The sequence below is a fragment of the Lissotriton helveticus genome, chromosome 5_1 (assembly GCF_964261635.1).
Source record: "Lissotriton helveticus chromosome 5_1, aLisHel1.1, whole genome shotgun sequence".
Classification (NCBI taxonomy): domain Eukaryota; kingdom Metazoa; phylum Chordata; class Amphibia; order Caudata; family Salamandridae; genus Lissotriton; species Lissotriton helveticus.
This window is the reverse complement of record NC_136065.1, coordinates 604,357,172-604,385,161: the sequence shown is the minus strand read 5'-3', so window position 1 is coordinate 604,385,161 and position 27,990 is coordinate 604,357,172.

The following is a 27,990-nucleotide window of genomic DNA, read 5'->3' as shown; positions in this document are numbered from 1 at the left end:
CTGCAGCATTTTACCTAATTTAGATTACACCTGGCAGCTAAGCAAGAGTCTCCCACTATAGTCCTATATTCTTTCATTCTGTTGCCTGTCACTATTTCTCTAAAGTATATTAAATTCAGTAAATCTATATTTAACTTTTCTTTCCAGTCACGTTTTCCCCTCTCTGTCACTCATTCATTCATCTTTTTGATTTTTATGAAGTTATTATTACCAGATATGATTACATCAAGGCTTATAATATGCAATTTAACTTTCATTAGGAAGACATTCGATTACATCAAGGACCATTACAACAGAACAAAAAGAACAGAGGGGATTAGAGCGAATCACAAAAAGAAAGGTTGGATGTTCATCTCTAGCAATTTATATGTTTAACACTACATTTTTAAAAAGCAGACAGTGTTCTGGATGTACAGGTTCCTCCTCATGCAAATGTACAGGCTCCTCCTCTTGTGCTACCGAACCCCATTACAGCTCTACAATGAGGCGGCACAATTAGTATGCAGCAGACAAAAGAGTTGGCTCAGGGCAACCTCAACGTGCATAACAAGGTGCATGCAACCTGCCTTCTGATTTTGGATGCAGCAGGTCCCAGTGTTGTGCTTGCTGCAAGCACTTGGATGAGGGCTTTCAAGATTGAAGCGATGATACCACTTGTTATTTACAGCACTATGAAATGTGAAGACTACCGCAGCAATTGCTATGTAAAATATAGTAGTAGAAATGGGCGAGTATAAGCCTCCTCTAGTCTTAAGCATCTACAAAAGAAGCGTCTTGAAGAAGTGGAGCTACTCTTTGATGATTTGGAAATGTAAGTTGTGCCAATCCACCATGGATTTGATATCCTTGCAAATCATTCAGCAGAGTTCTATTAGGTATTTCCTCATATCGTACAAAAGTTGAGATGTATATTGAGCCAAGGGAATCTTCTCTGATTAGATAAAAGACATATTTTGACAACATCATCACTTTAATGAAATTCACTCTTTAAAGAGAGTTTTAAGTACATTTATCCCTTTGTAATTATATAACATTTTCACCAAAGCATTACGCTTAATTAATAAAAATGGTGCAACACAAATGAACAAGTTACTTGAAGGTAACTAATTATGAGCTAAAGAAATGTCCAAGAAATGCAGGAGATAATAGGCATTTTTAATTGACTGAACGATAACTGGTCTAGGAATGAATAATGGGAGAATAATGTTATTTAGACATGTTGAATATAAATGAGCTAATGCAGACTTTTAACACATTTGAAGAGACGTGTAGGGAAAGGAGTAAGTATACATAAGGTGTGGAGAGTTCCTGTATATATTTGAATTCAAGACAAAGAAACTAGAAGAGGCAGAGGGCACCAATGAAGGAAAACCAGAGATCACTGACCGTGCCACCTACAGGGGTTGAAATAATTTTTTTTACAGAGGAGTTAAACTCACATTGAAAAGAGTGGGTGTGGTAACCCTCCCACCTTCACAACATTGCAGCAATTACAACGATAAACAATTATCTTGTATCCAGATCTTCACAGGTAAGTACATCTGGAGTCTTTTTAAGTACTTTGTCAAAAGAGTCAAAACATGTTCAGTAAGTAAATATATGTATATTTAATTACTAGCTTTATAATGACTAGCCTTCTTTTACTCTTGTTTTGTGGGGCACCTATAGGTTGAGCTGTCTCTACCTTCTTTTAATTATTATACAATTGGAGGGCAGGGCCAAGCCAGTGACCAAGATGGCTGCTTTATTCCGTACCACTGGAGACGTCACCCGATTTTTCTTCTGCCACCCTGCACTGTGTGCTGAAAATCAGCTTCCCGCATTGATGCCGGTGATGTAAGGGCCCGGCATCTGAATGGACCGATCGTGGGCCCTTGGGACGTCGTCCACGCTGCCATTTGACTGATCACACTCCCGGGCCTGACGCGGCTCTCAGAGGCCCCGAGACGACAGGGGTCTCAGGTGAGCCTGAGGGCAGGACCCGTCAGGCGCGAGGCAGGCCACTGTCAGATACCAGCCTGGGAACCTCGTGCGATGGATGGAACAATCTGGACCAGCTGGGGATCGCGCCAGTAATGCATTTGAAAAATATTATGTTTATTATTTGTTTGGAAATTTTAAAGCATATATTTTTATTTTTGTATGTAAACTTTTAAATATTTTTTTATATTATAAATACATCTTATTTAAAATTGAATGTTATTTTTAAAGGTATATGTCTTAAAATGTATCTAGTGTACAATAGATGCATTTTGATATACCCCATGCACAATAGCTGTACCACCTGACATATTCAAACTAGTAGTAGCGCTCAAGTGATGGAAGGTGGTTACAGAATTTTAACTTGGACTGTAGGAGGGTAAGCTAAAAAACAGGGTACCCTGGGGTGGATGGAATTTACAAGTGACCTGGATATATTATGTGTACAGGAAACCTGGTGTATGGAACCTGTTTACTTTGAGGGTTTTACAACACATTGGTTGGAGGCCAAGTCATCTATAGAAGGGAGAGCTAAAGGGGGGCTTATGGTTTTTATTTCGAAACAGGAAGATAACAATTGGCCCTTATTCACTAATTCTATGGCTATCTTTTAAGGGAAGACAGGATGTTTTAGTTAATTTTTATAATAATGTTTTTAACAAAACTCAGGGTAAGGTAGTAATAGCCCTTGAAGAGGGCCTGGAGACTTTACTCCAGTTTATTACTAATAGTTTTATATTGCTATGGGTTGGAGATTGTAACACTCTAACACTGTATGTGGGGTGATCAACAAGGCTGGGATTGGGTATCGGCATTTTCCCCACAACAATTATGGTAATCAATTAAATTTGGTAGTCACCAAAATGTGATTTGCATCTACTAGAAAACATCTGAGGATAGCTATGGGGACTGTATTCCAACATTTACAGGTAGAAACTCTGCTTCTGTTATTGATCACATTTTAATATCTGCTGCTGGATGTAAGTGGTACTCTGACCATGGGTCGTTTGCCCTGGTCTGAGTGACCACAACTGTATAACTCTGTCAGTATTCTTTTGGGACAAGCGCTTTGTCACTACTCCTTATTGTGTCACTAATATTGTCCCAATTAGACCCAATGGGACTCATATCAAGTGGAATGGAGTAGATCAGCCCCACTTTTTGTATGAAATGTGTACCAAGGGTTATAATTATATTATGTATTGCCTAGAAGATGTGGTTACCTCTAACCAGATACTCCATAACTTTACTGCCATTACTACCCTTATAGATGCACTTTTGACTCCCCCCAATAATAAAGACCCTGCCAAATGCAAAGGCTGATTCAATCATGCATGTAGCACTATCACCAGGGACTTGAAACTGTCTCTTTGTAAACAACCCAGAGATAATTTACTCATTAAATCCCTTAGATTTAAACAAAAGGAGGTACTTTTAGTCAGGACAAAAGAACTGCAAGATGGAGCTTGGCTGAAATTGTCCTAAGCTGCTGACACTGGAGATAGTAAACTGTTTTGGGACACTGTTAATTCTCCTTTCTTAAAAGATAACTCCTTCCCCGAATTGTTGTCACATGTGATGCATGGGTTGTTCATTTTACTAGTATTTTTAGCCCCCTAACAGTAGAAACAGTGAGCACTGAAAATAAGGCACAGTTGTTAGGTTCCCCATTGGTCTTGGATATTAAAACAGAAGAAGTGTCAAGGGCTCTGAAGGAATGCAAATATGGAAAAGCCCGGGGCCAGATGGGGTCCCTGTAGATGTTTTTAAGAGTAATGCTGATTTATGGGTGCCAATTTTAACCAGGCTGCGGAGATTATGACTCTGGCCACATGGGGTACGTCTATTATAGTCCCTATTTTTAAAAAGGGTAATAAATCAGACCCCAATAACTATAGGCCTATTTCATTGTTAGATTCATCAGTGATTAGAAGAATGGGCCTGGGATTGCTCAATACTTTCTCCAGCCCAGTTTAGTTTTAGGAAAGGCCTAGGAACTATGAAGCAATGTGTGAACCTTGATGTTATTACAGGCAAGTTTACTTGTTCCAAAGGCGGGAGATTATATCTCTGCTTTGCCGACCTGAGCAGCCCTTTCGACTTAGTAGATCACACTATCATCTGGACTACTTTACTTGCTATGGGGCCACCAAGGACAATTATTAGTTTTTTTGGCAAGACTACACGAGGACCTGGAGAGCCGAAGGGAATGCACTAATAATTTTGCAGTTAGACGTGGCAGGGCTGTGTACTGGCACCTTTGTTATTTTCCTTTGTTTATCAAATGGTTGGACCAGACCTTACAAGCAGTGCATGCCAATGCCCCTCAAGTGGCTGAGTGCCCCATACCTGTACTTTTGTATGCAGACAATGCTGTCCTGCTGGCCAGGACTCTGGTGGGGCTGCAACATCTAATGGATACGTTTGGGGATTTTATCGCTGACAGGAAATTGACCATTAAGAAATGTAAAACCTATACAATGGCCTGTGGGCCAAGGGTTAAACAAAGGAGAACGTTTTTATGGACAAATCGCTGGTGACCTCTGTCGTTACTTTTTGTTACCTGGACATTACTTTCTCAGGTAAAGGTTCATGGAGACATGAAGTTGCCAATGTAAGGAGTAAAATGGACAGAGGCACCCATGGTATTTTTAGATTCTTGGCAAAGTTGGGCAGCAGGCCAGTTAAGGAGATTGCAGCAATTTGTAGGGCAAGTGTTTTATCTATTGCAATGTAACGGGCTGGTGTGTGGGGTCACCACAATAGTAAAGCCCTGCAGATGGAGGAAAATGGTTTCCTGAAATGCCTCCTCAGCCTGCCCACTTGAGCTTCTTCTGAGATTATACCTAGAGAAGTAGGGTTTCAGTACCTCACAGATATAGTTGCATCACGCCCTCTAGTGCTCTGGCATTCCATATGGTCCAAAGAAGAGACTAGTTTTACAAAGTCAATTATTTTAGACTGTTTTACCTTTGGACAATGATATGAAGATCCCATAGTTAAATTATATTCCCTTAATCTCCCTATGCCTGGAAAAAACAACAATGAGTAACAGGCTTCACACTGTGAAAATTGAAAGTAGAAGTCCGGAGGGGGAGGTTGCTTCTCCACTCAACAAAATATATTCCTAGTCTATGTATTTTATGTTGTGGACATAGTGGTGTCTGTTATACTCGCTAAAACTGTTACCACTCGGGTTATCTTAACAGAATCTATTCCTAGGACTCATGCATAAGTGTGTTATCTGGGGGATGGGAAAGTTTCTGCTTTGCTACTACGCTCAACAAAAAATATTTCTAGCTTTTGTGTGTATCTGTGTTAACTTGGGGATAGAGCCTCATATTTATCAAGCCTTTGCATTGTCTTTGCGACACAAAAGGCAAGAGATTTAGTAATAATTACAAAGTCAAGCAAAGCCTGATTGTGTGGCTTTGTATTGAAATGCAACGAAATGCAGCTGCATGACCTGTGTTACATTTCAATTTTGAAGGCGTTCAATGTGTATTGGAACATTCCCAGGTTTACAATGAAATGGAAACCTTATAATGTGTCAAAATGCTACGCCTTCTGAAGTGAGGAGTAATGAGGAGAAATATCTTTCTTTCTTCTTGTTATTTCTTCTTTCCATGTGTGTTGCATTCTGTAGCACATATAGAAAGAGGAAAAGCCTCCAAAATTCGTTTTTAATTAGGAAGGTGTGCTTTCTGCATAAAAACAATTCTCCCTGTAACACAGGCACCCATGCACAATGGTGCAAGGGTGCAAGCGTTGGCGCTAGGCATCACACAGTGCACCAGCGCAAGGAGAGAGCAGAAATGCTTCATATCTTTGTATATATTGAGCATTTCTGCTCTCTCCATTTCATGCAACACAGCACAGCAACTTTGCTTGCTGCCCTGCGTGAAATTTAAGTAAATGTGCCCCAAAGAACTTTCTGCTCATAAACTGCAGCAGCTCCGGTCTGCTTCCTTTTTGTGTGATTCATTTAGTTATTTATTTTTTGACAATTTTAGGCCTTGTAGGATCTTGACCATAGGTCAAACACGATAAATTGCAAGACTGACAAAAAACACATAATAGTCCAGCATAATACAATCAAAAGTGTACGACGTTTGGCTTCATTTTACGGCAAGTACACACAAAAAATAGAATTACTAAAATGTACTACTTTGCCCTAGCGGACATCTGCAAAGTGCGTCATTGGAGCAGTGCCCCACTTCAAGCTTGACTATTGCAAGTACGACTCTCAGGAAATACTTGATGATTGCTTCTTAAGAGTTTTTCAATTTGTTTTGACAGAGCTCTTCGATAGCTTCTTTTTTGGCACAAAGGACCTGGAAGATTTTAAACATCTGCAGACTTGGACATGATTAGAAATTCCACATGGAATGCTTATAAGGGTCATACAACATTCTATCTCATCGTCCTGAAGATGGTCTAATGGATCCATACACCATTAAGACTGAAATGTTGACAACCTCATCTATTTCCTTATTGATTGATTTTGCTTTTCAAGTGATTTCTGTTTTGATCAGACTCACTGTTCTATTCATGTATTTTTGTTTGGAATAGATGTTCACATTAAAGACCTTAAGGTATCAGTAATATTGAAATCTTTTGTAAACCTCGGTCATGTATGTGTTGCTTATACCTTTTGTACCCTTTTTATTTCACATTATCTAAATTTGATTTCTGAAGAATTCACACCCGTTTCATGAGTATCTTTTATAGATCTATTTAGTAGAAATTAACAAATTGTACTGGTTTTTTTAAATTCTTTTTTATTGAGAATTGGTCCGAAACATAATCAGATTTACAGAATAGTGAGACCAATAATCACTTTACAATGTAGCATTCTTCATCGTTATATGCTTCCTTATACAATGTGATCCAGAAGACAATGGTCCTAGAACCTTATTCACAACAGCAATTTAGTCAGAGCACATAGTTAATTGGATTCTTATGCTAAAAAAAAGGAGCCTAGAGCCAAAATTCGGGGCAAGCTCCTGAACAAGACTTAAATCAATTATTCAAAACATCAGATTTTTGAAGATAAAACATACAACAACAGACCAAAAAAGTATATATCCACCAAACAATTTAATGTACTTGTTTTCAGGTGGAAACTCTTCATATATTCAAGGAGTAACAGTTAAAATGAGGTTGCTCCAAGAGGGAATGTGCTAGTAGAATGAGAAGTGCTCAGTGTAAAGGAAGAGAAGGATTTAGTGGCATAGAGGAGAGAAAATGCGTATTATTTTAAAAGGCAATATGAACGGTTAACATTCACCGTCATATGCAGCCTAGCTATACAAAAAATATATATAGTTTAATTTGCATGTATGACTGCAGAATTGAATTCAGCTTTTGCACTATAAGGGACAACAAAAAAGTGTTAGTCTAGGCCTTAATCAAGGGCGTCAACGTTTCGATCCAACTTTGGGCACGAGGGAATTTCAGAGCCCCGGCCATGCTGATCTTCTTCAGGACTGGGGTGGTAGGAGCAACCTGGAGGGAGGTGGCTAATTGGCCTAATAGGGATAAAGAGAAGGGTCAGGTCTGTGGTTGTATACCAATATGCGCATCAAGGTGCATGGCGAACAGAGGGTTAATAAGGCTTACCCTCTAGGTGTGGCGAGGGGCCACAAGTAGTGTTCATCCAGTCAATGGCTGTTTAATATATAATATATGGCTTCATGTTGGCATCAAGGATGGTTTGCCACTGGTAAAGAACTAAAGGAGTGCCTTTAGTATTTAACACTGGTACTGTAAATCTGTTACAGTACTAAACTAAAAAGAAACAATAATAAAAAAAAAACTCAGGGACATACCTCCGTTTAGGGTCAGGAATGAAGCCTGGAGGGGACGGGCGTAGTCTCAATCGTGTCTGAGTCACGGTAATTTGATCGGCCGTCTGTGGATAAACATGCGATCATTAACTCAGCTGCTTACGTAGGCATGTGGCTGTCATAAACTAACGAGGCTTGCCAAGAAAATATACCTGAAAAACAGCGAAGGGTCTCCGCCGAGCAGCAAGGAATAAAGTGTCTGCGGCCCCACCCGGAAAGCAATTAAATACCGGGGCTGCGGGAAAATAAGCTGTGAACGTGCGCTAGAGGCCAGGGTGGAAAGACTCCCAAGGCCTAGCGCCGGGTAACCGGAGGGTGGGAAGAAAGCTCCAGTGATTAATGGCAAAAGGTGTTAGGATAAGTTACGAATTGGACCTTAGTCAGAACATTCAAAGGTTGCGATTAATTACAACCCGCGATGAAAAATACAACATCATAATAAACATGAATTGTGCAAGGTATATACAGTGAAAACACAGGCTGATAATTATACAAGTTAATGGCCATTACGGCGTATGTTCGGTATGAGTGCATATGCATATATGCATATAAAGCAAATACTACTACTGAAAAAATGATTAGGGACCGTGTGAGCATGAAGGACTCATATGTACGAGTAAAGCATAATGGATAAGTATTCAGCATTCATTTCAAAGGAGTGTGGAATAACAGAATCATAATCGATATGGCCATCAATATAAATAGTGCACAGTATATACAGTGAAAGAACACATTAGCCATTCAGGTGTAAGTTCTGAATTAATAGGGCTACATATATGTCTACATGACAGGTAGTGATACTGAATGGGCAGGGTAGTCAAGGAATACCTGCTCAGTGGCCATGAGGTACGGCCCTACATGATGTAAGCATACCAGAGTTGGCAGACATGGGATCCTGGGAAAGGGCAAAGGATCAGAAATCTATATCCAGGTGGGAGTCAATTAGTCATGACAGATGCCTGTCTGTTTATCTCCTCAGACTCGTTCAAACCCCGTATGATGGTATCAAGGGAATGGATCCACCTGCACTCCCGTTTGTCTAACACACTTGCAAAGTCTCCCCCTATGGGGTTGGGTTTTACTTTTTCTATAACCCACCACCTGAGGCTGTCTGGGGTGTGCTCAAAACTTGAGAAATGTTCAAACAAAGGGGTACCCTGTACTTGACATCTGAAACGGCTGCAATGTTGTAGTATGCAGCACTTTATTTTTTGGGTAGTTTGTCCTACATACATGAATTTGCAGGGGCACTGGATAGCATCAATTACCCCAGATGAATTGCAATTGCTAAGATCTTTGAGTTCATAGGTATGGCCATTATGAGAAAATTCAGTCATGTCCTTAGTCATCTGGCAGGCTTTGCATGCCCCGCATTTGTGGTGGCCTCTAACCTGTGGAAGTCCCCAAAGTGTACCTTGTACCGGGGTGCAAGGTGGAGGTAGTAAGGATTTTACAACATAATCCCTCACATTCTTCCCCTTTCTAAAGGTGTGGAGGGGCGGGGGCATGTTTTCTAATTATTCTGTGACCAAATGCCAATGTTTGTTAATGGCTTTTTTGATAGTGTTGCTTTTGGTGTTATACGTGGTCACACAAACCAACCGTTCCTCATTGTTGGTCTTGATTCTGGGGACAAGCAGGAACTCCTTATGGTTGTGCCAGGCTCTCTTCCATGCTTTTTTCAAAAGTCTTATAGGATATCCTCGTTCCAGAAGTCTTGTTAGGAGACCAGCGGATTTGTTGAAATAGTCCTCTTTTTTCAAGCAATTCCGCCGTAACCTCAGGAATTGACCGAAGGGTAAATTGTCCCAGAGCTTACGGGGGTGGTGACTTGTGTACCTGAGTAAGGTGTTACGCTCACTACTCTTTATGTACAAACTTGCGATCAGGATACCAGACTCTTCCTTGATCACAATATCCAAGAAAATGCTGAATTCAATTCTGCAGTCATACATGCAAATTAAACTGTAGATATATTTTTGTATAGCTAGGCTGCATATGACTGTGAATGTTAACCGTTCATATTGCCTTTTGAAATAATATGCATTTTCTCTCCTCTATGCCACTGAATCCTTCTCTTCCTTTACGCTGAGCACCTCTCATTCTACTAGGAGCAACCTCATTTTAACTATTACTCCTTGAATATATGAAAGTCAAGTACAGGGTTCCCCTTTGGTTGAACATTTCTCAAGTTTTGAGCACACACCAGACAACCTCAGGTGGTGGGTTATAGAAAAAGTAAAACCCAACCCCAGAGGGGGAGACTTTGCAAGTGTGTTAAGCAAACGGGAGTGTAGGTGGATCCATTCCCTTGATACCATCATACAGGGTTTGAACGAGTCTGAGGAGATAAACAGACAGGCATCTGTCATGACTAATTGAATCCCATCAGGGTATAGATTTCCGATCCTTTGCCCTTTCCCAGGATCCCATGTCTGCCAACTCTGGTATGCTTACACCATGTAGGGCTGTACCTCATGGCCACTGAGCAGGTATTCCTTGACTACCCTACCCATTCAGTATCACTACCTGTCATGTAGACATATATGTAGCCCTATTAATTCCGAACTTACACCTGAAATGGCTAATGTGTTCTTTCACTGTATATACTGTGCACTATTTATATTGATGGCCATATCGATTATGATTCTGTTGTTCCTCACCCCTTTGAAATGAATGCTGAATACTTATGCATTATGCTTTACTCGTACATATGAGTCCTTCATGCTCACACGGTCCCTAATCATTTTTTCAGTAGTAGTATTTGCTTTATATACATATATGCATATGCACTCATACCGAACATACGCCGTAATGGCCATTAACTTGCATAATTATCAGCCTGTGTTTTCACAGTATATACCTTGCACAATTCATGTTTATTATGATAGTGTATTTTTCACCCCGAGTTGTAATTAATCGCAACCTTTGAATGTTCTGACTAAGGTCCAATTCGTAACTTATCCTAACACCTTTTGCCATTAATCACTGGAGCTTTCTTCCCACCCTCCGGTTACCCGGCTCTAGGCCTTGGGAGTCTTTCCACCCTGGCCTCTAGCGCACGTTCACAGTGTATTTTCCCGCGGCCCCGGTATTTAATTGCTTTCCGAGTGGGGCCGCAGACACTTCATTCCTTGCTGCACGGCGGAGACTCCTCGCCGTTTTCCAGGTATATTTTCTTGGCACGCCTCGTTAGTTTATGACATCCGCATGACTACGCTAAGCAGCTGAGTTAAGGATCACATGTTTATCCACAGACGGCCGATCAAATTACCGTGACTCAGACACGGATTGAGACTACACCCGTCCCCTCCAGGCTTCATCCCTAACCCTAAACGGAGGTATGTCCCTAGGTTTTTTTATTTTTCTTGTTTTTTTTAGTTTAGTACTGTAACAGATTTACAGCACCAGTGTTAAATACTAAAGACACTCCATTTTTTCTTTACCAGTGGCAAACAATCCTTGATGCCAACATGAAGCCATATATTATATATTGAACACCCATTGACTGGATGAACATTACTTGTGGCCCCTCACCACACGTAGAGGGTACGCCTTATTAACCCTCTGTTCACCATGTACCTTGATGCGCATATTGGCATACAACCACAGACCTGACCCTTCTCTTTATCCCTATTAGGCGACTTAGCCACCTCCCTCCAGGTTGCCCCCACCACCCCAGTCCTGAAGAAGATCCGCACGGCCGAGGCTGTGAAATTCCCTTGTGACAAAGTCAGATCGAAACGTCGACACCCTTGATTAAGGCCTAGACTAACACTTTTTTGTTGTCCCTTATCGTGCAAAAGCTGAATTCAATTCTGCAGTCATACATGCAAATTAAACTGTATATATATTTTTGTATAGCTAGGCTGCATATGCCGGTGAATGTTAACCTTTCATATTGCCTTTTGAAATAATACGCATTTTCTCTCCTCTATGCCATTGAATTCTTCTCTTCCTTTACACTGAGCACCTCTCATTCTTTTAGCACGTTCCCTCTTGGAGCAACCTCATTTTAACTGTTACTCCTTGAATATATGAAGAGTTTCCATCTGAAAACAAGTACATTAAATTATTTGGTGGATATATAATTTTTTGGTCTGTTGTTGTATGTTTTATCTTCAAAAATCTGATGTTTTGAATAATTGATTTAAGTCTTGTTTAGGAGCTTGCCCCGAATTTTGGCTCTAGGCTCCTTTTTTTAACATAAGAATCCAATTAACTATGTGCTCTGACTAAATTGCTGTTGTGAATAAGGTTCTAGGACCATTGTCTTCTATATCACGAATTGCCCAGGTCCAGGACTAACCTAGGGAATACCCCATTTTTTAAATGGCCTCCTTATACAATGTGGCATTAAGTCTATACAGTTGGGATCACAATACAGTTCATGATTCATTCACTGTTGTCCATTGACAGATCGTCGGTTGGTGATGCACATATATTACCTCCGAAGGTATTCCACTTTCCCCACACCCGTTCCCACTTCTTAGGGCACCCCCTGTGTATGTATATTGCCCTTTCCGCCTCCATTGCTATATACATATCCTTACTCCAATCTCTTACTGTGGGAGTAGTTCGCTCCCCATTGTTTTGCAATATTCCTTTTAGATATGGTTATACCTAGTGTCAACCAGATTTGTGCTGCACTGTTAAGATCTGTGGCTTCCCAGATATTCAAAAGACATCTCCTAGGTTCCAGAGGTACCGGGCCCCACTAACATTAGTTATTGTAGACCTCACTGCCTCCCAGTAAATTACAACTTTCGGACACTCCCACAATGTATGGTAAAATATACCCGTTGTCCCACACTGTTGTAGGCAAAGCTGATTATCCAACCTTCCTATTTTATATAACGTCACCCTAGTGTAGTAGATTTGGTGTAACAATTTGAGTTGAACTAAGCGTAGTTTTGATGAGATTGCCACCTCCCTCGGGGATGCTAGCGCCTCCTGCCAGTCCATCTCTTCAATGTCTCCCACCTCTTCCTGCCATCTCTTCCGTAGGGAAAGTGTGGGGTCGGGTGATTATTAATAAGCTTCCGATATGTTTAGGACGTGGCTTTTTTGTACATGTGATCAGTCAATAGCCTGTCTTCCAAGGGGGAAGCCTCTAAAAGGACGGTGTCAGGCAGAATAGCTGCCTCCAGTGTGTGATGAATCTGGTGATAGCGAAACAGTTCTGTAGGTGCCATCTCGTATTGATCTAGGAATTGTGCAAATGGAATTACCTTTCCCTTGGCCCAGAGATCGCTTACATGTGATATCCCTATGTCATGCCACCATTTGAATCCTTTACTATTTTGCAATGTAGCCAACATGGCGGTGTCCCAAAGGAGTGTTGTTTGTGTGATATTTTTTATTCCAACTGAGCTTTCTGTGTACCGTGTGCCAGAGATGGACCGTATGTTTAGTCGGCCCTACCAAGGCCCTTTGGTGGTTAGTGTTATACAGTGCTTGATTAACTCCCTCTACCCCTAGCGTCAGTCTGTCCAGATGATAGGCCGGATCGAAGTGTGGGACATGTATCCACTGGTTTATTACAGTCAGCTGGGATGCCCAATAGTACATTTGTATGCTGGGTAATGCTATGCCCCAGTCATACCATGAGCGAAATAGTTTGGCCAGCGCTATTCGGGCCGGTTTCCAATTCCATAAAAGTTTGGTCACCTCCGACCCAATGGCCCGGAAATAGGCTGCAGGGACCAAGAATGGTGTGTTCTGTAGGGCATATAAAAAGTGGGGAAGTGCCATCATTTTGAAGAGTGCTGCCCTTCCTAAAAGTGTCAGCAGCAGGGACTGCCAGTGTTTGGTGTCTCTACGCAATCTCTTTAGAGGTTCCAGGAGATTTAATGTCATGAAATCCTCTGAGTCAGGTGTGATATGGATCCAGAAATATTTGAGACTGTCCTTTGCTATTTCCACTGCACAGCCTTTAGGCAGTCTCGGAGGCGGGCCATGTAGGACATACAGTATGGATTTACTCCAATTAATGGTATAACCTGATTGCTTTCCATAGGCCTTGCAAATATTTAGGATGCTATGTAGGGAACAATAGGGGGAAGCCAGAAACAAGGAGGATATCGTCTGCATATAGGGATATGCGATCATCGCAGCTTTCCGTCAGCAGCGTCCATGAGTATCCGGGTCTTGTCGTATCCATGCCGCGAGTGGCTCCAAAACCAGTGCAAAAAGCAGCAGCGATAACGGGCATCCTTGTCTTGTGCCTTGCCCTAGTGGGAATTCCTTAGACATGTGCCCATTCGCCGCTACATGCACAAGAGGCTTCGTATAGAGTAATCTTACCCATGAGCAGAATACAGGTCCAAAACCAAACCGTGTGAGGACTGCCAATCGGATAGCCATTCTACTGTGTCAAAGGCCATACGGGCATCCAGGGACAATATCATTGCTTCTTCCTGTATTGTGTGTTTACGGCCTAGTACACTCTGAAGTTGCCTTAAGTTTAGGGCTGTGTTCCTGCCAGGCATGAATCCTGACTGGTCAGGGTGAATCAGAGTAGAGAGGTGGGGTGTAAGTCTATTTGCTAAAACTTTTGCCAAGACCTTGGCTTCTGCGTTAATTAGGGAGATGGGTCTGTAGGAAGCACAGTCCCAGGCTGGCTTCCAGGTTTATGTATGGCCACAATTGTTGCAGTTCTCTGATCTTTAGGCAGCTCACCTATGTCTAAGCTGGCGTTGTAAATAGCCAATAGATAGAAGGTGAGAGTAGTTGCACTTTTCTTAAATAGTTCGATAGATATGCCATTGGTCCCAGGGCTTTTCCTGACTGTATGCTCCCTATTGCCAACGTTAATTCCTCAATAGTGAGCTCTGACTCTAATAGTTTGGAATCGTCTTCCGCTAGACTAGGGAGGCAGATGTCTTTGATGAACAACTCTGCCTCTTCCTGTTCTATCGAAACTGCTGGGGAATAAACCTCAGAGTAGCTCTGCTACCCAGCGGCTCGAATGTTCCCGTTTGTCAAGCCACGCCAGTTGCCGGCCGGCTTTATCTCCTACTTCATATGGTATGGTGTGTGGCTGTCAGTCGGGTTTTAGCATCTTCCCACAACTATTCCTTGTATTCCTGTTTTTTGAGCTGGAGTAGATGTGTGTTAATTTTGGAACAGTCGTGAGAGTTTTGTGCTTCTAGCGTTTGTAGCTCGGGTTCGAGTATTGAGACCGTGTGTGTTTTCTTCCTTTTGTAGTCTGCAATTAAGGTGATAGCTTGTCCCCGTAGGACCATTTTGTATGCTTCCCAGAGAGTAAGGGGCGATCAGACCGATGACACATTTTTGCCAAAATGGTGTTTTGTGGCTGTGAACAAGCCTTTCCAAATTTTAGGATTTTGGAGGTAGCCCGGGTAAACCAGGAATATGCGACCCTCATGGGATGTATTACGCGTGAATTTGGCTGATATGGGGGAGTTATCTGAACTTACTCGCGGTAAGTGTGTTATTTCTACAAAGCTCCCTACATTATCTGGTGACGACAAGACATGATCTATTCTAGAAAGACTATCATGGGCTCCAGAGTGATACGTGAATTGGCGTGGGTGTGGGAAGTGAGACCGCCAGATGTCCACGAGGCCTATTATCTCAAGGAAGTCTGTGAGGATGGAATGGGAGCGGTCTGTTGGTTGTGGGGGCGCGCGGTCAAGATCAGCATTAAGGGTTGCATTAAAGTCACCTCCCAATATTAGCTCTCCTTCTGGGAGCGCTACCGAGTGAAGTGCGGGGGAATATAGGCTGTGACTATGTAGAGCAAACGCCCCTCCCATTGGCATGCAGCAGCTGCGAAGCGCCCTTTATCATCAGTGTATGTACATTTATTCAAGAGGGCGGACTGTTTCCGAACCAAAATCCCAACCCCTCAGGATCCCGTGGAGAATTCAGAATGCACTATTAATTTGAAACCCCATCTGTCGAGAGCCTTACAAGTGGTGCCTACAAGGTGGGTTTCCTGGAGGAGTACCACCACAGGGGCTTTTCGTTTAAGCAATTGGAGCACTAAGCCTCTCTTCACTTTATCTCCGAGGCCATTCACTTTCCAGGAAATTAATGGCAGGTTCTGGACCTGTGTGGACTGGGGAATAACCGGGTTAGGGTATGTGGTTACATGTGACATTGTACCTGACGTATAAAATGAAGTCTCACACAGAGATTGTATTGTTGTACCATAAACCTGAACAGAAAACAAAAAAGAAAAGGCAAACAAAAACTGAGAATGAAAAACAGTTGCCCCACCCCCCTCCCTGCCTCCCTGCATGACGGTTTAAAAACTACCCGCCTCCCCAACCTTGCAGAGTGCGTAGGGTATGCTCAGACGTGAGTCCCTTGCTCACTTTGCCACTGGATTCAAGGAAGCCCGGCTGAAGACGGCTGTAATGCCAGAAACCGGTCCTGGGAAGCTTGATTCCAGTCCTGGGAAGACATGGCTTGGCAGTTTGGGCTGGACTGTTCTCATGAGGCAGAGGGTCAGACTGATTTGCATATGGCCATGTCTGAACTGGGGTGGCGGAGTGAGCTAAAGAACGGTGATGGATTAAACCCAGATCAGTTGACTGGGGGTGAGTGTTTGTATTGTCAACGCTCCGTCCATCATCCCCTTTGTTTTTTTTTAGTTTACCCTAAGTTGGCAGGGTATGCTCAGACGTGAGTCCCTTGCTCACTTCGCCACTGGATTCAAGCAAGCCCGGCTGAAGACGGCTGAAGACGGCTGTAATGCCAGAAATGGCTAAAGAACGGTCCTGGGAAGCTTGATTCCGGTCCAGGGAAGACATGGCTTGGCAGTTCGGGCTGGACTGTTCCCATGAGGCACAGGGTCAGACTGGTTTGCATATGGCCATGTCTGAACTGGGGTGGCGGAGTGAGCTAAAGAACGGTGATGGATTAAACCCAAATCAGTTGACTGGGGGTGAGTGTTTGTATTGTCAACGCTCCGTCCATCATCCCCTTTGTTTTTTTTTAGAGTGCCTAGTTCCCATTGTTCAATACTCTTGTGGGGGAAGAGTCCACCCCAGTAACCCCATCAGCCCCCTTTTCTTATCTGTTGCGGTGTATCTTACGGCCAAGCATGGATCTCCAGTGGTGATCACAAGTCTCTCAAAGTCCCAGCATACTATCTGAAGGCAGTGCAGCAAATGGCATTGAGAGCTATAAGCATTTGAGGGACTATTCATAGCGGGTGGTCCGGCATTCTCATATTGTCAGGGTTATACGCGTCGAACAGGTGATTATCGCCTCCACATAAATATCACTCTAAAAAGCTTTATATTTCGTGAGACAGTATCTGAGGCTCGGTCCTTGAGAGAAGTTCTATTGTGTTTGTCAGTTACTTGACTGTATTGAAGCTGTCGCGTATGATTCCTTCCTCTTGTTGCTGTGACTGCGGTGCACTTGTTACCAGTCGATCATTGTCTCTTCTGGATCTTCCGTGATTGGTAACCTGGCGCAACCCATCAAGCCAGTCTACGGCATCCTCCGGGGACAAGAAGAACCACACCTTGCCGTCAGTCACCACTCTTAACCTCAAGGGAAATATCATGGAATATTTGAGGTCACAAGCGTGAAATTCTTTCTTGTTTGCCAGGAAGGTACGCCTCTATTTAGCTATGGCAGGTGTGTAGTCGGGAAAGAACGAGAATGTACTGTGTTCATATTACACCGGAGGAGCTATTCTGTTAGTCTAAAGAATGAGGTTACGATCCCTGTAATTGAAGATGCTGGCCAAAATAGCGCTGGGTGGCACACCTGGTTTGGGCGCCTCCTGGGATTCAGTGGGCTCTCTCGACTGAGAAGTACTGCAAAAGACCTCGGGCTGCAAGTGCTTTTTGATTAGGTCTTCCACGAAAAGGTCAACCGCCGGACTGCCCAATCCCTCTGGCATGTCCAAAATGCACACATTATTACGTCGGGGTTGGCCCTCAAAATCATCTAGTTTTTGCCGCCGTGGTTTTGTTTTCAGTTTCCAGGTGCATCACTTGTTTTTTGAGGGCTGACATGTCCACAGAGAGGCTAGCCGTGGTTGTCTGTACATCCGCCACGCTGGTGCTCAATTTGCAGAAATCCGCTCGTATTAGCGTAGGTTCTGTAGCGACAGTGTCTATTCTTGACTCGAGGGAGGAGTGCACCTTGTTAAGCGTCGACATAATATCTTGTAAAGTGACTTATTTTTTCGCTTTTCCTGCGTGTTTCTCAATGGGTGTCGCTGCATGCTCTGGCTGTTTCTGGCCCAATTTGTCACAGGCGTATTAGTACAGTTTGGTCTGGTGCACGACAAGCTGACTCCTGCCTCCCATGGTCCCAAACAATAGTTGAGCAGCTAGCTTTGCGACAATGTAGGTGGTAGTACTCACTGCCACCTGCCAGTGTGTCTGGGAAGCACATGCGGCCTGGCAGGTTTTCTACCCCCAAGATGGCCGCTTATTGCTCTCCTGCAAATAGGCCGTGGCACAGAGGGGGGGTTGTGTCGATAAATATTGCGCCTTGATATGGAGGAGTCCTGAAGGCTATATCATGTGGCCTTCCGATCTGCACAGGGTGGGCTGCGCACACTAGGGTTCAATGAACCTGCTGGGGCCACCTTTAATCGGTAAGCTGCAGTTACAGTATGGACACTGTAGAAATGGATACTGCACACGTTGAGGCTTATGTAACAGGAGTGAGTGGCAGGTTGTGAGGGCCACCCGGAGCGCTGAAGTCGGCACTGGTAAATATGGCAGACTGGGTCACTCTCGTCCTCCAGGTGGTCCGGTCGTGCGCTCTGCGTCTGGTTCTGTTCTCCCCTGCGGTGCCATAAATGAGCGCCGGCGTCCGCAGAAATTTTTCCAGGGGGGGGCAACATTTTTACTTCATCACCATCCTCCGACATAATTGAGCACAAGTATTAAATAAACAAATAAAAAATCTAATAAGACAAACGAGCTTAAATAACAAAAGAAACCCGTGGGGTGGGAGAAATATCATGTAAGGCTCCACAGCAGATTACCTGGCAACCACAAGGAAACAGAGGAAAAAATAAACAAGCAATGGCATAGCCAATAGGTCTCGCCTTTGGGACCTTATAAGTGTTTAGCCATGCAACACTTGATGTTGTTGCACCAAGGATATTGTACTGGACAACTAAACACTTATAAGGTCCCAAAGGGGAGACCTATTGGCTATGTCAATGCTGTTTTTTTTTTTAAATGACAAGCAGTGCTATAGGGCTCCGGCTGCCACTTAGTCCACCACATCCCACGTAGATGCTGCAGCCATCTTTGAATGGTTTTAAAGCCAATTTAAAAGCTGTCACCAGTGTATGTTAATCCCTATCTCAACTGTGAGACTGCTCTCCTACTTCCCAATTCTATTAAATGCAAATTATGTAAAAAGAGCATCCCATTCTGAGCTACACAGCTCATCCTACCCACGTTTCATGCGCAAATTTGAAATACTGATGGTTTGGGCTTCCCGGAATTCAACTGGTTGAGAGGTGGACAGGTGTAGAGAGGTAGAGAGAGAGAGGTGTGGAGAGGTAGAGAGACAGAGGTAGAGAGAGGTAGAGGGAGAGGTAGAGGGAGAGGTAGAGAGGTAGAGAGAGGTAGAGAGGTAGAGGTAGGTAGAGAGAGGTAGAGGTAGGGAGAGAGAGATAGGTAGAGAGAGAGGTAGAGAGAGAGGTAGAGGTGTAAAGGTAGAGAGAGGGGTATAGAGAGAGAGGGAGGGGTAGAGAGAGAGAGAGAGAGAGAGGGGGTAGAGGAGGAGAGGTAGAGAAAGAGGTCGAGAGGTAGAGGTAGAGAGAGAGTGGTAGAGGGAGAGGTAGAGAGGTAAAGAGAGGTAAAGAGGTAGAGAGAGAGAGGTAGAGAGGGAGAGGAAGGGAGAGAGGAAGAGAGAAAGGTAGAGAGAGAGGTAGAGAGGGGTAGAGAGAGAGGTAGAGAGAGGTAGAGGTAGGGAGAGAGAGAGGTAGAGAGAGAGAGGTAGAGAGAGGTAGAGGTAGAGAGGTAGAGAGAGAGATAGAGAGAGGTAGAGAGAGAGAGGTAGCGAGAGAGAGGTAGAGAGAGAGAGAGAGAGAGGTAGAGAGAGAGAGAGGTAGAGAGAGAGGTAGAGAGAGAGGTAGAGAGAGAGAGTGGTAGAGAGAGAGAGAGAGAGGTAGAGAGAGAGGTAGAGAGAGAGGTAGAGAGAGAGGTAGAGAGAGAGGTAGAGAGGTAGAGGTAGAGGTAGGGAGAGAGAGAGGTAGAGGGAGAGAGGTAGAGATTGAGTGGTAGAGGGAGAGGTAGAGAGGGAGAGAGAGGTAAAGAGGTAGAGAGAGGTAGAGAGAGAGGGAGGAAGAGAGAGAGGTAGAAAGAGAGGTAGAGAGAGAGAGGAAGAGATGGGTAGAGAGGGGTAGAGAGGTAGAGAGAGAGGTAGAGAAAGAAGTAGAGAGAGAGGTAGAGAGAGTTAGAGGTAGAGGTAGAGAGAGAGAGGTAGAGAGAGAGAGAGGGGAAGAGAGAGAGAGAGGTAAAGAGAGAGAGGTAGAGAGAGAGGAAGAGAGAGAGGTAGAGAGAGAGAGGAAGAGAGAGGCAGAGAGGGAGGTAGAGAGGGGTAGAGAGGTAGAGAGAGGGGTAGAGAGAGAGAGGTAGAGAGAGAGGTAGAGGCAGGGAGAGAGAGAGGTAGAGAGAGAGAGGTAGAGGGAGAGTGGTAGAGGGAGAGGTAGAGAGGGAGAGAGAGGTAAAGAGGTAGAGAGAGGTAGAGAGAGAGGTAGAGAAAGAAGTAGAGAGAGAGGTAGAGGTAGAGGTAGAGGTAGAGGTAGAGGTAGAGAGAGAGAGGTGAAGAGCGAGAGAGGGGTAGAGAGAGAGAGAGGTAGAGAGAGAGAGGTAGAGAGAGAGAGAGAGGTAGCTAGGTAGAGAGAGAGAGGAAGAGAGAGAGGCCGAGAGAAAGGTAGAGAGAGCGGTAGAGGGAGGTAGAGGTAGAGATGTAAAGGTAGAGAGAGAGTGGTAGAGGGAGAGGTAGAGAGGGAGAGAGAGGTAAAGAGGCAGAGAGAGGTAGAGAGAGGTAGAGAGAGAGAGGAAGAGAGAGGTAGAAAGAGTGGTAGAGAGAGAGGTAGAGAGGGGTAGAGAGGGGTAGAGAGAGGTAGAGAGATAGGTAGAGAGAGAGAGCGGTAGAGAGAGAGAGGCAGAGAGAGAGAGGTAGGGAGAGAGAGAGGTAGAGAGGTAGAGAGAGAGGTAGAGAAAGAGAAAGGTAGAGGTGGAGAGATGTAGAGAGGTAGAGAGAGAGAGAGGTAGAGAGAGAGAGAGGTAGAGAGAGAGAGAGAGAGAGAGAGCGAGCGCTAGAGAGAGAGGGAGGTAGAGAGAGAGAGGTAGGGAGAGAGAGAGGTAGAGAGAGAGAGGTAGAGGTAGAGAGGTAGGGAGAGGTAGAGAGAGGTAGAGAGAGAGAGGTAGAGAGAGAGGTGGAGAGAGAGAGGTAGAGAGAGAGGTGGAGAGAGAGGTAGAGAGAGAGGAAGAGAGGGATAGAGAGAGGAAGAGAAAGAAGTAGAGAGAGAGGTAGATAGAGAGGTAGAGAGAGAGAGAGGTAGAGGTAGAGGTAGAGGTAGAGGTAGAGGTAGGGAGAGAGAGAGGTAGGGAGAGAGAGGTAGAGAGAGAGAGAGGGGTAGAGAGAGAGAGGTAGAGAGAGAGGAAGAGAGAGAGGTAGAGAGGTAGAGAGAGAGAGAGGAAGATAGAGAGGCAGAGAGAGGTAGAGAGGGGTAGAGAGGTAGAGAGAGCGGTAGAGAGAGAGAGAGGTAGACAGAGGTAGAGGCAGGGAGAGAGAGAGGTAGAGAGAGAGAGAGAGATGTAGAGAGAGAGGTAGAGGGAGGTAGAGGTAGAGATGTAAAGGTAGAGAGAGAGTGGTAGAGGGAGAGGTAGAGAGGGAGAGAGAGGTAAAGAGGTAGAGAGAGGTAGAGAGAGAGGTAGAGAGAGAGAGGTAGAGAGGAAGAGAGAGGTAAAGAGAGTTGTAGAGAGAGAGGTAGAGAGGGGTAGAGAGGGGTACAGAGAGAGGTAGAGAGAGAGGTAGAGAGAGAGAGCGAGAGAGCGGTATAGAGAGAGAGAGAGCGGTATAGAGAGAGAGAGGGAGAGAGAGAGAGGTAGGGAGAGAGAGAGGTAGAGAGGTAGAGAGAGGTAGAGAGAGAGAGGTGGAGAGAGAGAGGTGGAGAGAGAGGTGGAGAGAGAGGTGGAGAGAGAGAGGTAGAGCGAGAGGTAGAGAGCGGGAGGGAGAGCGAGAGAGATAGAGAGAGAGAGAGGTAGAGAGTGAGAGGTAGAGAGAGAGAGGTAGAGAGAGAGAGAGAGGTGTAGAGAGACAGTTAGAGGTAGAGAGGTAGAGAGAGAAAGGTAGAGAGAGAGAGGTAGAGAGAGAGGAAGAGAGAGAGGTAGAAAGGGAGGTAGAGAGAGAGAGCGGTAGAGAGAGAGAGGAAGAGAGAGAGAGGAAGAGAGAGAGAGGAAGAGAGAGAGAGGTAGAGAGAGAGAGGTAGAGAGAGAGAGGTAGAGAGAGAGAGGTAGAGAGAAAGAGGTAGAGGTAGAGAGGTGTAGAGAGGTAGAGAGAGGTAGAGAGAGAGAGGTAGAGAGGGAGGTTGAGAGAGAGAGGTATGGAGAGAGAGGTAGAGAGAGAGAGAAAGCGGTAGAGAGAGAGAGGGAGGTAGAGAGAGAGAGAGAGGTAGGGAGAGAGAGGTAGAGAGAGAGAGAAAGCGGTAGAGAGAGAGAGGGAGGTAGAGAGAGAGAGAGAGGTAGGGAGAGAGAGGTAGAGAGCTGTAGAGAGGTAGAGAGAGGTAGAGAGAGAGGTAGAGAGAGAGGTAGAGAGAGGTGGAGAGAGAGAGGTGGAGAGAGAGAGGTGGAGAGAGAGAGGTAGAGCAAGAGGTAGAGCGAGAGGTAGAGCGAGAGGTAGAGAGAGAGAGGTAGAGAGGGAGAGAGAGGGAGGTACAGAGAGAGAGAGGTAGAGAGACAGGTAGAGAGGGAGAGGTAGAGAGAGAGCGGTAGAGAGAGGTAGAGAGAGGTAGAGAGAGAGAGGTAGAGAGAGAGAGAGGTGTAGAGAGAATGGCATAGAGAGGTAGGTAGAGATAGAGAGGTTAAGAGAGAGACGTAGAGAGAGAGGTAGAGCCACGTTGAGAGAGAGGTAGAGAGGTAGAGAGGTAGAGAGACGTAGAGAGACGTAGAGAGAGAGGTAGAGAAGTAAGAGAGGTAGAGAGGTAGAGAGAGGTAGAGAGGTGGAGAGAGAGGTAGAGGTAGAGAGAGAGAGAGAGAGGTAGAGAAAGAGGTAGAGAGAGAGAGGTAGAGAGGTAGATTGGAGAACCTAGCATTTTCAGAGCATTAAAGGCACTACTCATTTGTAACGTCATTCCTTTCACTGCACATCCTGCTTTATCTAAATAACTAGACCCCTTATATACATAAGGATGTTGTGGTCATAAAGCTTACAATCACAGTGGTTGCTACTGATGATTTTTACCCCTTCCTAGGGCCTCTGCTTCAAGCTGTGGGAGCAGCCAGCCCGGACCTTCTCTCTTGCCCCTCAGCAGCAGTTTTACCGCTCATCAAGCAGGACCGTCATTGCAAGCGCTTTCTCACGCTTTTAAAATTGACGGCCCTGCAGACAAACACCACTGTCTGTGGGGGCTGTCAATAGTGATGGACCGGTGTTCGGGGGGGGGGGGCAAGTGCCCCCCCTTGCCCTCCCCTGCGGACGCCCATGGCCGCTACGAATGGAGCTTTCCGCAGTCCAGGAGCCAAGCGCAGCCTAGCTATGCAGGGCGCCCCGCCGGGATCCGCGATGGCACTCGTGAAGCAGTAGGGTGTAAGCTGTAAGGGATGGCTGCTCTCCCCAGAGGCGCTGATGACACCGATCTCTGTGCAGGGTCACAGAGGGTGTTCTGTTCAATGGGGCCGGTACCTTCAGGCATGCAGGAGCATGCCACACATAGTCTCCATCCAGGCAAGTCGAGGCACCTCTCTCTTTCTTCCCCTGCGTGGGGCCCGGCATCCGGCCATCGGGCTCCGCCGTGCACTGCACCACCGGGAACTCCGGCAGTCAGCAATCCCAGTGCCTCACTCATGAGCCCATCAGCGAGGACCTCGTTATGGGCCACCGATGTAGCCGCTTTCACCTGGAGAAGTGTAGGATGGGTCACCAAGCGCCCGGGCCAGCAATTCTCTCAAGGCCCCGGCTCCTGACTTAGATAAAGGCCGCAAACGCTGCAGACGGCAGATCTCGGTTAATTGCAGGGCTGCGAGCACCGAGATGGGCTAGATCGGTGCTCGCTGTTCTCAGGAATGTTTCCTTATGTTTATTATCACTCACCGCTACGGATGAGTGATCGGATAAGTGGGGAAGTGTGTGGAGGTCCGGAGCTTCACTAGGCTGTGGTCATTTTGTTCGGCTGCCGGCCACGCCCCCAACAAATTGTACCGTTGATTGTTTAACTGTAGGTTACCGGCTGGAACCTCTGTACATTGCTATATGTTGAAATTATTTAACTGAGTGCGCTTAAATGAATCGCTTGTAGGCACATTTACCTATCAGTACTTACATTACCCAAGCCTTCAAGGGTTAATTGGGTTCCCCACTTTTTCTTACCCTAGGATGAGAACAGCATTGATGAACAGAAATGCCAACCAATACTTGAAGACAACTAAAAGGCACAAGCCAATAGTTTTAGAGGGCGGACCAAAAAGCCTTTTATCTATTGTACAAATAAAGTCGTATCTTGCGTAGGCTTTGTTTAGGTTTTCTGAAAGCTAAAGCGAGAGCTAAAATGGATTACCTTTGGTATCCAATACATAGACGAGATAATGCATTCAATGTGTGGTGACTAAGTATACTTTTGTGATGCAAATTGCATTCTAATTCAAACAATCCACAGGAGGCTGTATGATTCACCTCACAGTTAATTTATGAAGTGAGAGAGCACACTCCAATAGGCAGGTTCAAAGCCCACCTGTTAAAGAGGTGTTATGAAGTCAGCTCCACTTCAAGCCAGACCTAAAGCTGAATGACTTGAAAGTCACCTTGGCCATGACGTGGCAAGTTGACAGGCATGCATGGTAATCTACAATTCAGAAATGGAGTATCACAAAGAGGCAATTTCCGCCTAAATTGACCATATCAAAGTGTATGGCAGATATAAAGGAAAGAAAGGAGGGAAGTTGAGTTTCTGAGATAAGTTTGATTTTGTCTCCTCTGCTGTTGGATGCAAAGTCTTTGCTTTAATCTAGATGGGGAGCGGCATTAATGTGAACATGCTCATCCTCTTCTGTCTTATATTATGGTTGATTGCCTCAACGGCTGAAGTCTGCAGGCTTTGAACTCTGGCTGCTATGACTCAGATGCAGACATCTCAAATTCAAATCACACTTTCTATTACCGTTCTCTGCTATAAAAGACATTGCCGACTTTTCAACCAAACTAAAAGAATAAAAGATTAGGCGAAGCATACAAATTCACATTTTCTGATGCAAAGTTACACATACAGACAAACAAAAAATATAACTGTCTAACCACCCGGCCGCACATCCACACAATAACATTCAGTATAGCAGTTATATTGGTACAGTGCTCTATGTCCAATGCATAATAGCTTAAGTCAGAATCCACTGTACATTTCACACAAATCACCACGCAGTTGTCCGAACATTATTCAGATGAACTTTCACACAAACCCAAACAAAATCCCAGAGAAAGCTTTTATCTCTGACAGCTGCAAAACACCTCTGTGCTCATGTCCCAAGATCAATGTGCAACTTCAGGGTGAAGCAGACACGCATTTTACTATCCTTACAAAAAGAACAAGAAAGTTCTTGTATCCACCATGTACCTGTTTAACAGTTTAGGGAACACTCACTGACCATCGCATCTTTTCTTATTCGATGAGACACCGACTGTCAATGCAAAGCTTGGGTTAGTGACGGAAATTTAGGTAGTCAACGTCCCCATCCCAACGCTGACCCTACAGGCGGGCCACTGTTCCAATATCTTCGCTGCCTAGCAGGGTTGGACTGCGCTATTGTGCACTTTGACAGTGCCGGGAGGTTTACTCTGACAGATCAGTGTGGCTGATATTTTTGGGGCTGTTTGTGGGCCTGGTTTATGGTGTAGTGAGCCGATATTCACTGTTTAGTTTCTCTAACTTTACCACAAATAGTGACCGCATCAAGAACAAATTCATGCAGTTTTCAATACTTTGGAAAACACTCATACAGCGCGGCTCTACAAGTTCAAAACTGCCACAATTTGCAAACTTGTTCGTTAATGGGAACCACTTTTATTTTGGTCCCTGTGTCTCTTTTCTATCCCAGTCCAAACCTGCTGACCAGGTTATACCCCCAGAGAAACATTGCTGTGACCCTCACCAGTATCCTATTCAGTAGATACTCATTGCCCTTTAGGCCAGCTGCATATACCCTGCTGGGCATCCCCATATTTGACCTTATCTGGTCACCCCCTGGTGCCCTCACATTTTATCTTCTGAGTGTACACCTATATTCTTTCCCCACTGCCCCATCTGTGAGTCCCAAAACTCTTGGGATGCATACATAGGCTAAGACCAAAGACTAATAGAAAGAACTAGAGCCCTGACAATAGACACTACAAACATTATAAGACACAACACACAGTAAACTTTTCTGAGAAATGCCACTACAGAGGGTCACTATTTGATTCAGACATATAGAAATAGAGCTAAATTCACATGCCAAAGATCTGAATATTTCCCTTCTGCCTGGGCAAGACTGAGGGTGCCCTAATGGGCAGATCATTAACAAGGGCAAGGCCATCTATACTTACCTATCTAGTATATTGTCATCACTTCGACCATTGCGGCCTAAACTCGAAAAGTATTCTATAGGAGCTCGTTCAGGCAGACCAAGCTGACCAAAATTCTTAAGTGGCTAGGATTTTTTTTAAGATCTAACTTGACAGCATTTTTGAAAATCTATGTTTACATGTGTTCACACATTGGAGCAAGACCCACTGGTTTTACTTTGCTTATTTTATGACTCTATTAGCTTAGACTGAAAGGCTCGAGACTGGTCTGCAGTCCCTAAAATCCTGCAGGTTGAGAGCATCAGGAAACATTTCAGTCCCAGCTTATAGAGATGAAAATATAGAAAGGATGAAATAAGAAAGGGACTGTCCTCTAAATATTCCATAAACATGTGGAACACATGAAAGAGCCAAAGTGAAAACCACATTGAAGCCTTCTGAATGCAAAGCTGCACCAGTACCCCAGGAATTATCATGAAAAGTGGAAGAGCTTACAGCATCATCGGAGATTACTCATAAAAAGGAATGCTTCTGTGCCGTCTTTCTATGCTATCAGCCCTCTGCTTTAGACACTTCTGCTCTTAGTGACTCATATACTGCTATGTTCATCTTCCAATCACTGGAATCTTCCAAGAATCTTATATTTCAATCCACTCCTATGTTGTTCCTCCCAATGTTCTGCTAGAACTGAAGCTTGATGGTCTAAAACTAAAATGTCAAGAATCATTTGGTAGCTCTGCCAGAGGATTTTCTCTTGTCGCCCCCAAAGCAGTTTATATACTACAGTGAGGAACTGAATTCATGAAGGAGGAAGGGTAAGATGCTGCATTAGGAGGCTCTTGAATGAAAAGTGATAAATTCTGTATTTCCATGTCCTAATCAGAATAACTCCCTTTGAAATCTGCACCACCCATTAAATGTTCTCTCCAGCTTCTTGCTTACTGCATTGTCAGTTTCTAGCATGATTGCATGCAATCTGGAAGATCTGCAGCTAAAGACAAGCTCTGTGTTGCAGATGGCTACATAATGATGGCATAATATAAAAGGTAGTCAGGACAGTGCATTAATTGTTGATACCAGGGAAACAGTGTTACATTTTTTGGCAGCAGACAAACAGCTGGGAGGTGGTATGCAATGGAAGCCTGCAAATCCAAGGCCTATTTTTCCTTGGACTACAACAAAGCCTCAAGTACTCCATAACCTCCCACTAGAGATCCCCTCTACCTATTTTTAAGCTACTGGAACCCATCTCATGTTGTCCTTCTGGCATCTCTCCCACCCTTGTCCGGATCTGTATGACATCCCAGGTCAATAAGTATCTCTGGCCTTTGCAATGGTTGCAATGTCACCTGGTGCCTAGTCTTCACGCAGGATGATCCCATCACCCCATCAGGCCCCTCCTATTCCTATACTATTAGGA